We start from the raw sequence: 13,279 nt of genomic DNA on the forward strand, positions 1-13,279 counted from the left end.
AAAAAACCTCCAGTGATGGAACATCCACGATTTCTGAAAGTAAACTTCCACTGGTTAATTGTTAGGAAGTTTATCCTTAATTCCAGGTTGCTTCTCTCTTTGATCAGTTTCCAACCATTGTTTCTTGTCCTGCCCTCTGGAGAATAGTTTGATGCCCTCATCTTTGTGGCAGCCCCTCAAATACTGGAATACTGCTATCTTGTCACCCCCATTTCTTCTTTTCTTTAGACTAGCCAAACCCAAATCCTGCAACCATTCTTCATATGTTTTAGTCTCCAGGCCTTTGATCTCTTAGTTGCCACTTGAATATATTCAATGAAATAGAGCCCACCAACTGGGCTCTAATTACTGGGTAATTAATTTCTCTGTCAATCTGTTTTGTTAGAATTTTTTCTAACATTCAATTAGAATGTGCCTTTCTACCATTTAAATTGCTTATTCTGTATTTTATACCTTGGAATACAGATCTTGACGTCTGTCATCTCCTCTCTCAATTGTTTCTTAAGGTTAAACATTTCCTAGTTACTTCACTTTCTTCATATGGCATAATTTCTGGTCCATTGAACATCTTGTATTCTGAGCCTGTTCCAATTTTTCTGACTTTTGTAAGTGTGGTGTCCAGAACTGTATACTATTTGAGGTAAAGGCTGATCACTATGTAGAGTAGTTCATTGCTACTCTGTGAACCACTTTAAATCATTATTTCCGCCTCCGCTCCGTCTCTTTCTAAGGCCTCTGGCTTGCTCACTCACTCACTGCTCCGTCGCTTCCAAACACCACTTGCTCTCTCTCACTGCTGTCGCTTTCAAAGGTCGCTTGCTCACTCACTCCTCCGTGGCCTGGAAAGACCCCTCTCGCTTGCTCTCTCCTCACTGCTTTGCTAACAAAAACCTTTTCTATTCTTTCTCCATGTGTTTTTTTTCCCCTCTCCCTCTCCATTCAAAACCTGCTCTTTTATAGCTTCTCCTCTCTTTGCCCTCTTCTCTTCTGGGTGTGCCGGAAGCTCCAATCAGCCTACAGCCACGCATGCAGATCCTGGGGCTTCTGCCGAGCCCTGCAGCTCCAGCTGATCTCCAGGCCTATGCGGTTTTAGCTGGTTGCCTCCCCCGCTACACTTGGTTAGGGGTTGCCTACCACCTGCCAGATGCTAAAGTACCAGCGGTTGAAAAGCCCTATGTAGAACACTGTGACTAACCAGCACCCTGCTATATCCAATTAAATAATTAGAAAAAGGTGGAAAATCCGGGAGTTGCATAAATCTTTAAAATGCTGAGCTTGGGAAACACTGGTATAGTGTGATATGTGAACCACATCTTATGTGCTGTTGTGTTATAGCTGTGGTTCTCAACCTTTTTAATGCTGCGACCCCCAACCGGTCGTAAGTCGAGGACTAATCAACTGGTGCAGCACCGTTTGCAGAATGGGACTTTTGACAGGCTCAGCAGGGCAGAGACAGCCTGGACAATTCCTATTGGCTTTTGAAAGCCAATAGAATTAGACTCTATTCAAGAGAGTCTATTCTATTGGCTTTCAAAAGCCAGTACAATAAAAGGGAGTAGCACAGCTAAGGAAAAGGGGGGGAAAATGGCGGACTGCGTTGTTTGGCGACCCCCGTGAAATAGTCGTTCGACCCCAAATGGGGTCCTGACCCACACGTTGAGAACCACTGTGTTATAGCATCTTAACTAGTAGATAGAAGAATAAAGAGGCTAGAATATTCTGAAACATTAGTGATATTTATTAAGGAAAAATGCATACAATTTAAAATTAAAATATGACTGATTACTCCGTAGCGAAAGAGTTAAAGAAATCCTACCAGCATCGATATCCTGAATTGTAAGTCTTAATAGGCAAACTCATATCAGGCGACGTAGAAAAAACTCCCTGGGTTCCTATTGTGAATCCAAAACTTTTTTTCTTTTTATAAATGGGAAGCTTCCCCTGTTCAGACACAGTCTGATCCCATTCCAGATTTTAATAGTGGACAGAGTCTCTTCCTGTCCCCAGGCGTTTTTCAGCCTTTCCCCTCTGCAAGCCTGAGGAGTTTTTGTCTTGCGAGCGAAGGCAGATTGGGCGTTTTGGAAGATTCGCGTCGCTTTAATTGGCTGCTTTATCCTTTCCCCGGTGTTTTTCCAAGATCAGGGATTTTGGACTGCAAATCCGAGTGAGTACTAGATGTAGGCGCAGAGAAGCACATACCAGCGCATGAAGCTTGAAACCGGAACTAAACGCTTTCCGGATTTCTCTGCGGACTCAGAAACTGATGGGACCAACGCCAGGCTTAGCGGAAGAGGAAGTGACGGAAAAGGCGTTTTGTGCTAGTTGGAGGAACAAATTGACAAGGATTGTTTACAACGAAGTGGCCGGTATGAGTTCTCTGCGGGAAGAAGATGATCCTTATGTGATTGAAGAGCCCAGCGACGAAGATCCAGCGCAGAGCAGGTCTTTTGGGTTTGGGAAGGCAGCCGACGATATCTTTGCGTTTTCTTAAATCTGTGTGGGGTTGGGATGTTTCGCGATCGTCAGCCGAAGGCAAAACGAGGAGATCTCTCTTAATTAGTTACTGTCGAGAGATCTTTAGTTACTTTTCTGAGATCATGTGAAACAGCTGTGTGTTGCAATCTGCCGCTTTCTACATTTTGCAAAAAATCCCTTTGAGATCTTTACGTTTTTCTTTTCGATGTTATATCTTAAAGGGCTTCGTAAATTTTGATTTTGAGAATCGCTCTTGCTTATTTTTAACTAAGGAATCACCAAGCTGCCTCTGTTCTGTTTTGCACAGTAATATGTTACTTAGTAATGTATTTGAGTATTATCCCATAGTAGGCAACCTGTGCTCAGTTGGGTCATTGCTTCAGAAATATTTCCTTACCTGAACAGAGAAACAGAATGACCAGAGTGGGCAGTAAAGCAGTGGGAGCAAGAGCAACTTTGGGCTTCCTCCCTCCCTTTCTGTTTATCCCTTCCCAGCAGGCAGGTGAATGAATGGCTGCTGCTGGGTGAGGGAGGGATGGGAGACTGTCTGGGAAACTGTCACGGAACATTAAAAATGAAGATCATGTGACTGCAATAGCATCCTGTAGCACTGAAGCAGGGATATCGTTCACAAATTCTATAATAATCAATCCTGGATTTTGGACATATTCTGAAAATTAGCCCATTTGAGGTACCTTGGTTTAAAAATTGTTGCTATATTATGTACAGTACAGTTAAAGGTCATGACAATGAGAATTTTAGTGATATATAGATCAAAATAGAATGCTGTTGTGAAAGGGCAGACATAAATTCACTTAGAGCACGGGTGTCAAACTCGATCATGTCATGTGGTATTACGTATCGTATTTTTTGCCTTTGTGGAGCCAGGGTGGGCATGGCCTGCATGTGACGCATTCAGCCCATGGGCTGCCAGTTTGACACCCCTAACTTAGAAAGTTGCTTTTTATAAATGTCCTTCAAATAATTATCTCTCTGAGGTGAGGTGAACTGTTAAACTCACATTTTCTCCGGCTAGCTGGTGCTTCTAGCCAGCTGCTAATTACAAACTACTTAGAAATATCTTCTTTAAGTAATGTTAAACAAGGACTACCTGTGTGATATTCATGCTGAAATAATGATCTCTAATATCTCATCATCTACACCATGTAGTTCTGAAGATGAAGTGGATGTGCTCTTATATGGTACCCCAGAGCAGAAGCGTAAACTGATACGGGAATGTCTCACAGGAGAAAGTGAATCTTCTAGTGATGATGAATTCGAAAAGGAAATGGAAGCTGAACTTAGCTGCACCATGAAAAATATGGAAGGCCAGTGGAAGTCACAACTTTCAGGTAAACATTTTTCCAGAATTTAAAAATATGAATTGGCTTTCCAGGTCTTTTTAACGCTGATTAGTTTGGGGAAGATCAGCTCATTCCAACTAATTTCGCCAATTTGCTGCAACCATGAGGGGATATTCAACTCTAAGTATTGAGCAATATGAAGAGACTGGATAATGGAACTGTAGTTCTGAGACCTGTTGTGCTGCAAAAATAGCAATCAAAATAAATCAAAGTGCTCATTTTTTTAATTCCAAGCAATTACAAAATTTAAACAGGGCAACAGGACTCAAGACTATATTTCCAATATCTGGTCTCTTCACATTTTCCATCAATAAATGTAGAGAATGCTTGTTAATAAAATTGCTAATATACATTTCTATTTTACTAATATTTTTTAATAATATTGTTACATTTAAATATTTAAACAACAGAAATCTCATTCAGGCAGCTGTACTTTGAAGATTGAAAGGTAATTTGCTGTGAAGGAGTGTGGTGTTTCTGTGTCAAGGCACTCAAAGCATTTGAAACAGATTTGTGCCTACTTAAGATTTTAAGTCTAGAAGATACAGGGTTTCTCATATTCACTGAGGAATCAATTTAATTTGTGCAATTGTAGGATCATTGTAATGAGAGGCCAGGATATTGACACTGAATCAAATAGTTGCTTTTTTATGCAATTAACTGACAATGCAATCCTATGCTGGGATTTGCTTATGAGTGCATTTTGTATAGGATTGCACTCTAGGTATTTTGAATAAGCATATTCTTCCAACAGAATCACTCACAGTATTGTTGGCAGGGTGATCATCTCTGGTGTTTTTTGAGAGATGTTGGAATAAAGATTAATACATCATTTGCTAAGCTATTGCTTAAAAAGGAACTATTATTAACATCTGGGCATAGCTAACTGACTGCATGGGTTTAAAGGAGAATTAGAACAATTTATGAAGAAGACCATCTATATTTATAGGGCTATACTGGTTATACATTACCTCCTGGATTAGATCTTGGTACCAGTTGCTGAGACAGACAGAATATTTGGACCCAATTTTTTGCTTATAGGTTCCTGTAGGTTTTTGGTTGATTACTGTGAAAGCAGTATCTGAGTACAGTTGATCTTACATGTAAAGAATATAAACACCAAAGCAATTAACAGTTACATGAAATTTCAATGTATAACTAGAAGGATATGTACATATTTGCTTCTATATAATGATCTCATAATTGTATATTTCTTATGAATTAGGTGATGCTTCTCTTGCTGGGCAGTCTGAATCTGTTTCCACTTCTAAGTATTACGATGATATTTATTTTGATTCCGATTCAGATGATGAAGATGTAGTAGGTAAATAACCAATAATTTTATAGCCTGTGTAAAAACATAAACAGTAAAATTCCTTTGTCTTCCAAATACAAAATAAGTTCTAAAAATCTGAAGTGCTAGTTTTATTTTGTTTGTTAATTTAAAAAATGCAAATGAAATGAACACATATACATCTCCATGCAAATTTAGTATACAATTCTGTGGATGCCATCATGGATGCCACTTATTTATTAATTAAATGTATACATTGTCCATCTCACTATCCAAAATGAAACAATGAAGACAGGTGAGTTTTTTGTGTTTATCTTTCCTTAAGGATTACAGTATTCTTTTTAGTCTATAAATTTGACCTGCACAAAAGTTGAATGTGTATTTCCCCCTTCCCCCTCCAATACACACTTACAAGCCATTGGAAGATGGCATTGATTTTTAGCCTGTGAAAGTTGATTCTAATTTTGTCTATTTTTGACAACAGTAAATTAATACTGTGAATATATATTATTTATTTTATTTATTAAACACATTCAAATGACTTCCTATCTTAACCAATATATTCTGGATGATGAAGACGAACATACTGTAAGCCACCTAAAGTTGCTTTGGATGGTGAGATGGGTGCCATATAAATGTGATAAATAAATAAAAACACAATGAACAGATACAAGAATATTGAAATTCTAATTCAGGTCACTCGTAAGCATTTCTCTAACAATATAAAACAAAGCACACCTGTACCAAACTCACAACCACTTGAGATGCTACATTTGTAATTGTAGCTTCCAAGTAGTCTTCAAGGACAGCCCTATCTAGAATGCATTGTACTAATCCATACATGGGGTGCCCAGGCATAAGTAACTGAGAAACTCTATATATGTGACTATAATATATGGAGATATCAAACTGGGTAAGACCAAATTTAAACTATCACTTTTAGGAGATACCTGTTTGGAATATTTTTCGTACATACCCATCCAGGGGCTGTTAATTCAACAGGAGCTTTGGTTTTTGAGTTATACATTTTGGGTCTATAATCTGACTACAAATATAATCTGTCTCAAACATGACAGGTTCTACAGAAGCCAGAAAAAAGAGGAAACATGAACGGCGAATTCCAACTAATGATGAGTTATTTTATGATCCAGAAGAAGACAATAGAGATCAGGAATGGGTAGATTCGATAAGAAGGAGGTAAGAAAAATGATAATTTTGAATGAAACTTTACTCTGTGATTAAAACTAGCTTACATTAAGAACTCAGAGCTTTAAAGGTCTGAACTCAACTAGATTATGCATTTAAATTTAGATACTGCCTAAAGTTTCCAGAATATGGTGGAATATAAATTGATACAGTAAATAAATTGCATTTTCCCCATAGTTCATGTGGTCCACAGATCATCTTATTGCCTTAACATCATCTTTTTTTCGGAATCCCCAAGATGGAAATTAACAATATAACAACAATATAACATTATAACATGGCTGGAAGGGACTTTGGAGGTCTTCTAGTCCAACCTTCTGCTCAGGCAGGAAACCCTATATCGGGTAGGCAACCTTGGCTCTTTTATGACTCGTGGACTTCAACTCCCAGAATTCCTGAGCCAGCACAGCTGGCTCAGGAATCTGGGAGTTGAAGTCCACGAGTCATAAAAGAGCCAAGGTTGCCTACCCCTGCCCTATACCATTTCAGACAATGGTTGTCTGCTGTAATCAGGTTAATTAATTATTGAGACTTCTGGGATTATATCATAGAATTTTTATTTCTGTCAGTATTTATGTCACTGCAAATTTTATTACCTACCTTTTTTTTTGTGTGAAGTTTTAATTTACTTTTAGGGTGATTAGATTGATTGTGTGCCATCAAGTCATTTTAAACTCCTAATGACCAATATAGATAATCTTCATGACAGTCTATCTCTAACCTATTCTTTCAAGTCTCCCAATGGTGCACTCACCATTGTAACCAAATCCACCTACCTGCTGCTGGCAGATTTAGTTTATTATTTTTTTTATTTTGGAATAAATTATGATAAGAGTTCCAGGATCCAATGTGAGTCAGTCACCGGGACCAGGGTTTTTGTCTTCCGAGCTTTTGGATTTGTGCTGGAGCCCATCTTATCTTCTCTCGAGCAGGGATGTGTGCTGTTGTGTGTGTGGTATTTATAGTGCCTGTTGTAAGTGGCTTTTTAAATGTTGATTGGGGTGTGTTGAGGATGGCTTTTAAGTCATTAGCGTCATTGCTTTGCTGCCCAGCCCTCACCTTTTAATGTGAAAATCAGCACTCCTGTTGACAGGACAAGTCTGTAAGCTTGGAAGACAAGACTCTGGTCCCAGTGGCCGACCCAGACTGGATCCTGAACCTTATACCAGAAAATGTATTTACATATTCTGATTTCTGCCATGTTGTAATTTTTATTTAATTATTGGTACATCAGATGCGTCTTGGTGTCTGGTAACTCCCTTCCTGTACATTCAGTTAGGGAAAGCTATGCCAGTTGGAATAACATTTTAAGCTAGTTTAAGGCAGGAAGATATTTCATTTGCATTGCTGGATTTTCTAGTAATTTACAAAATGACATATGATAAAATTGCATTGAGATACATGCACTAGAGAGATTGTAAAGAATCAGAACTTAGATCTGACTTCCATTCCTGCAGTAAATAATAATTGGGTTTTTTGGGGGGGGGGTGTTATATAAACATCAACTTTCCAATTGCCCATCAATAATTATATAAGAGATCTCTAGTTCTGCAGCATTGGCTGATGACATTAGCACCTTCTTCAGGGTGTCATCTGTTTGTGTTCCTGGAGTGATGTGGGATGTCTTGTGGGTTTCTCATGTCAGTTTGTCCTGCTTGCATTAAATATGAATAATATGGTAATCAAGAGGGAAATAAGAATTTGTGTAAAACCTGTATCAAAAGGGTGGGTAGAGTGTGAAGCCATTTCATTTTGGTGTATATTTATGTAGTTAGGACATTGAACATCATCCATCATTTCTTGGTTTTTGGTATGCATCATATCAATAAAAATTGCTATACTAATAGTAATGCTTCTTTACTTTGTGCTTTCTCACTGAAGTTATCATAATATAAGAAAGTTCAGTCACAACAACAAGAAAAGCCTCCTGCCATTCCCAACAGTGATGCTATTTTGAACTGTCCTGCTTGTATGACAACATTATGCCTTGATTGTCAAAGGTAATGATTTGAATTTTGTAGAATATAAGCTAAATTTATGTGTTAGTTTAATAGTTTAATTTTCAATCAGTTTCTGGAGATATGTACCTTGCATGTCCTAAAAAAAAAAAAAGGACTTCGTATAAATAGTTTTCGATTTACAACCACAACTGAACTCCAAATTTCCAATGCTAAGCAAGACGGTTAAGTGAGTTGTGTCCATTTTACAACCTTTTTTTGCTACAGTTAAGCGAATCACTGCAATTGTTAAGCTTCTCCTATTGACTGGCTTGTTGAAAGTCAACTGGGAAGGTTACAAATGATGATCACATGCTCTTTGGACAGTAGCAAATGTCATAAATACGTGCCAGTTACTAAGCACCCAAATTTTTATCACCTGAGCATGGGGATGCTGCAAGGGTCATAAGTGTGAAATCCAATCATTAACTTTGAACAGTTACTAAATCAATGGTTGTAAGTCAAGATACCCATACATAATTTTTCATCATTAGTTTGTCAATAGTGAAAACATGAACCGAATAAATTCTTACCAGTACATTTAGATGCAGAAACCTATTCATATCTGTTATGTGATGAAAGTTTCCATTCTTCATATGCAGCCTGCCCCGAATCTGCTGCGATGGATCTTCCATCTTATCCAGCAGACTGGGAGGAAGAATTAGTTTCACTAGTGAATATACTTCTGTCAGTTCACTGATGCAATGAATTTGGCCATAAACAGTACAATAGTTTGAGTAACAGCAGGCAATTATTATCTAAGATGGATCACATCAACCTAGAAGTCTCTCCCTGCCTTAAAGTTACAAATTAAAAAACAATAAGACATACAGTGTAGAGAAGGGAGATTCATATTTTGAAGTCAGAATAAAATGGTAATATGAGCTATACAGGTAAACCTTGAGTTATAGCTGTAATAGAGCCGCAGATTACAGTTGCAAGTCATGGATGATTGTTAAGTGAGGTGCCCATGTGTGGCGTCAATAAGCAGAGCCTGGGGTGCCTCAGATGCCATTTAATATTTAAAGGGTTATCAATTTTGAAATATTTAATCAGTCAAGGTCACTATGTTTTTCCTTCTCTCCCTGGTCTTTTTAGCATGAATTATACAGAACTCAGTACAGAGCAATGTTTGTGATGAACTGTACAGTTGTCAAAGACGAAATTTTGAAATATAAACACCCACTGAAAAAGAAGACAAAGAGAGGACACAAGAAAATAAGCAGAGTAGCGAATCAGCTACTGGCTCAAAAGCAGGAAGAGAGATATATCACCCAGTAAAATGTACCGAATGTTCAACAGAAGTGGCTGCATTAGATAAGGATGAAGTCTTTCATTTTTTCAATGTATTGGCAAGCCATTGCTAAGATGCCACTATTTTACATCCTTCAAGATTATATTAAAATTTCAAAGTGAAAGATGATTTAATCTAAGACCCTTTTGTATTTTTAAAAACTCTGCTTGATAATCTGAAATGGAGATTATGATATCTGGGTCTTGTCTGTAAAGATAAAACAAGAGAACTTTTAATTTATGTACATAAGTTGAACGTTTTATTCTGTTAAGTAGAATCAAAATAGTTCTGAGTTAAAGAGATATCAGTCAATTACTTTATTTAATGGTTGAATTATAAAAAAAAATATTTTCAACATTTAAAATTCCAAGATTAATTCTCTTAATTATGAATAATCTAGTGTACTTTTCCTGCTATTATTTCATATAATTCCTGAATTATGTGTTGTCCATATTAAAGTTGATCTATATTAAAGGAGATGGAATGTGAGTAATCCGCAATAATTTTCTCCATTATTTAACATTCCTAAACCTAAATTACACATACATAGTCACTAACATGATATCTTCTGGAAATTCTCTGCACACTGTGTTTTCACCTTTAATTATAATTAGGTTGGCATGATTACAAATGGCATAATTTTACAAACCTACCAGTTAAAAAGATTAAAAATAATACATCGTTCAAGTCAATAAAAGTGTGACTTGGAGCCCAGCCCAGCAGCATACTATATTCAAAGAATGATAAAAAGTATACAGTTCAGGAAGAACCTCCAAAATGAAGGCAATTTTAACCAATAGGAAGAGGCATAAAGAGAAATGTAGAAAACTCTTGCTATAACATACCACAGTTTTAAAGTTTTCTGCCATAGCTAAAAGGAAGAGAGATTTATAAGACATATGAAGCAGTGCTTTTGCTTAGGTACCATTTCATTGGGAATGGAGAAAGCACCTTCCTTTGCAATTGATGCACAGAAAATGGGGAACAAAGAAGCCAGACCCTTTGATTAACATGTGTTTGTTATGATTGACAGAAGGAATTTGTTCAGGATTTGTTCACATCTCTGGTGGCAGTTCCTCTTGGGAAATATCTTTTCTGAGAGCTTCCGGTTTCCATCGGTGCCTTTGGAGCATGGAGGCGAACGCCGTCTTCAGCATCGATTTCATCCCACTGGGGGACCCTGGAAAGGGAGAAAGTCGCCTGTAGGGTGATGAATGAGGAGGGGATCCCCACTGCTCATGGGAGGGCGGTTCTCCAAACCAGCAGGGGAAAGACCAGCCAGCAATATGGCTCGTCATTAAGCTGCTGACAGCCCCAAAGTCAAAATTACTACCAGGCACTTGAAAGCAACGCGGATGAAACGGTGAGATCTGATTTCTCTTAAGACTCTAATATCTTTCTTGAAAAGCTGCCCTGAGGAGAGAGGGAAGGGAATTCCTGCCCACCTGTAGAACAGCGGTTGATTGACTACCCAGGGGAGACAAAGCAATTATAAAAACAACTTTAATCTAATTGGATGCATATATTCTGAAATTTAGGGACTAAAAAAGTTTTCCTTAAAATGTTCTTATTATTATTTCTATGAATACGCTGATTTTTATCTAAAAAGAAAAGTAATAAACTTTGAAAAACTATTATAAAAAACGGAGGACTTAAAAGGTTTTAAACGGCATTGGTGACATCTTGTGGCGAAGTTGGTATTACAACTTATTATTGCCTAAAAGACTTGGCTTGAAGCCCAGACTACAGATAAAACTCTTTCGACCTTGAATACCACATGTGAGAAACTGCTGTAAAGAGAACTTCTGGGGGCATCATTGGCCGCTTGAACTATGATGTAAACCATTACTGACTTTCAGAGTTATATGTGGGGAATTGCCTTCCTATCTCTCATTTGAGGAACATTGGTTATTATATGAGATGATGAAATACCTTGGGTATAAAATCTTACTTGACAAATGACTTCTACTATAAAGACTACCTATAAACACATGAAATAAAGGTCCCATACCTAGTTATAAATTATTTTAACATCTGATTTAAAGTCAACACATTATTAGGAGAATATGGATGAAGACCAGGAAAAGATCCTTTCCATGTGAAAGCAATACATTAAACCATTCTTTCAGCTTGTGACAAAATAAGACCCAACATAAAAGAACAAGATGCCAGCTTAGACACAAACCCAAATTTTGACTACAACCAAAGAACTACCAATGCAGAAGATAACAGAAGAAATGGAATAATCAAATACTAAGACAGAGGACTCAACTGACTAACAAATACAGTTAATGGAAAATCCAGAAAAGGGAGTGACAATACTGAAAATGGAAAAGACTTTCTATATAAATCAGAAGAAATTGAGAAAGAAGAACAGATTGAATGGAAGATAAACATCAGGACAATCATGGTGAACTGGAACAATGGGGAGGCGATTTAATGAATACAAATGGGCTAGCTAGCCCTTCACAAAAAAATGGCAACTAAATGGTCTCTCTTATTTCAAATAATATATATAATAATAGAGGGAGATCATTTGATGATCTAAAAGCACTGACATGGAAGGCTAGTTGGCAAATGAAAGCCCGAATAAGGCTGAAGAAAATTAGGGTTTTGATTTATTAGAGGGGATTTCATATTACTAATTAGAGGGTTAAAGGGAGAAGTTGAGATAAGGGGAATTTAGTCATTAAATTAAAATATTTGGAAACTAGTTGAAAATATGGATTCTATTGTTTGCAGATGACACCAAGCTGGCAGGAATAGCCAACACTCCAGAAGACAGCTAAGATACAGAAGGATCTGGACAGACTGAACACTGGGCACTGTTTAAAAAATGAAATTCAATGGTGAAAAAACAAGGTCTACATTTAGGCAAGAAAAACAAATGTACAGGTATAGTATAGGGGGTACCTTGCTCAATAGTAGTAACTGTGAGAGGGACCTTGAGTCCTAGTGGACAATCACTTAAATATGAGCCAGCAGTGTGCTGCAGCTGCCAAAAAGGCCAACACAGATGCTAGGCTTCATTAACAGAGCAATAGAATCAAGATATATGAAGTATTAATACCACTTTACAATGCCTTTGGTAAGGCCACACTTGGAATACTGCATCCAGTTTTGGTCACCCACGATGTAAAAAAGATGTGAGACTCTAGAAAGAGTACAGAGAAGAGCAACAAAGATGATTAGGGGACTGGAGGCTAAAACATATAAGGAACGGTTTGCTGGAATTGGGTATGTCTAGTTTAATGAAGAGAAGGACGAGGGGGGACATGATAGCAGTGTTCCAATATCTCGGGCTGCCACAAAGAAGAGGGAATCAAGCTATTTTCCAAGGTCCTGAAGGCAGAACAAGAAGCAATGGATGGAAACTAATCAAGGAGAGAAGCAACCTAGAACTAAGGAGAAACTTCCTGACAGTTAGAACAATTAACCAGTGGAACAACCTATCTCCAGAGGTGGTGAATGCTCCAACACTGGAAGTTTTTAAGAAGAGACTGGACGCCATTTGTCTGAAATGGTATAGGATTTCCTGCCTGAACAGGGGGTTGGACCAGATGACTTCCAAGGTCCCTTCCAACTTATTATTATTATTATTATACTATGGATCATTGCCGAGTCAGCCAGATGTTCAGACTGGATTTGG

The 13,279-nt window shown here is 37.7% G+C and overlaps 1 pseudogene; it reads left to right on the forward strand.

Annotated features, from left to right (window-relative positions):
• Window positions 1-2,291: 2,291 nt before the first annotated feature.
• On the forward strand, window positions 2,292-9,703 carry LOC120318191 (annotated as a pseudogene).
• Window positions 9,704-13,279: the final 3,576 nt, after the last annotated feature.

Source organism: Crotalus tigris, unplaced genomic scaffold, assembly GCF_016545835.1.
Source record: "Crotalus tigris isolate CLP2741 ecotype Arizona unplaced genomic scaffold, ASM1654583v1 scf7180000017595.138313, whole genome shotgun sequence".
In the NCBI taxonomy this organism is placed as follows: Eukaryota; Metazoa; Chordata; class Lepidosauria; order Squamata; family Viperidae; genus Crotalus; species Crotalus tigris.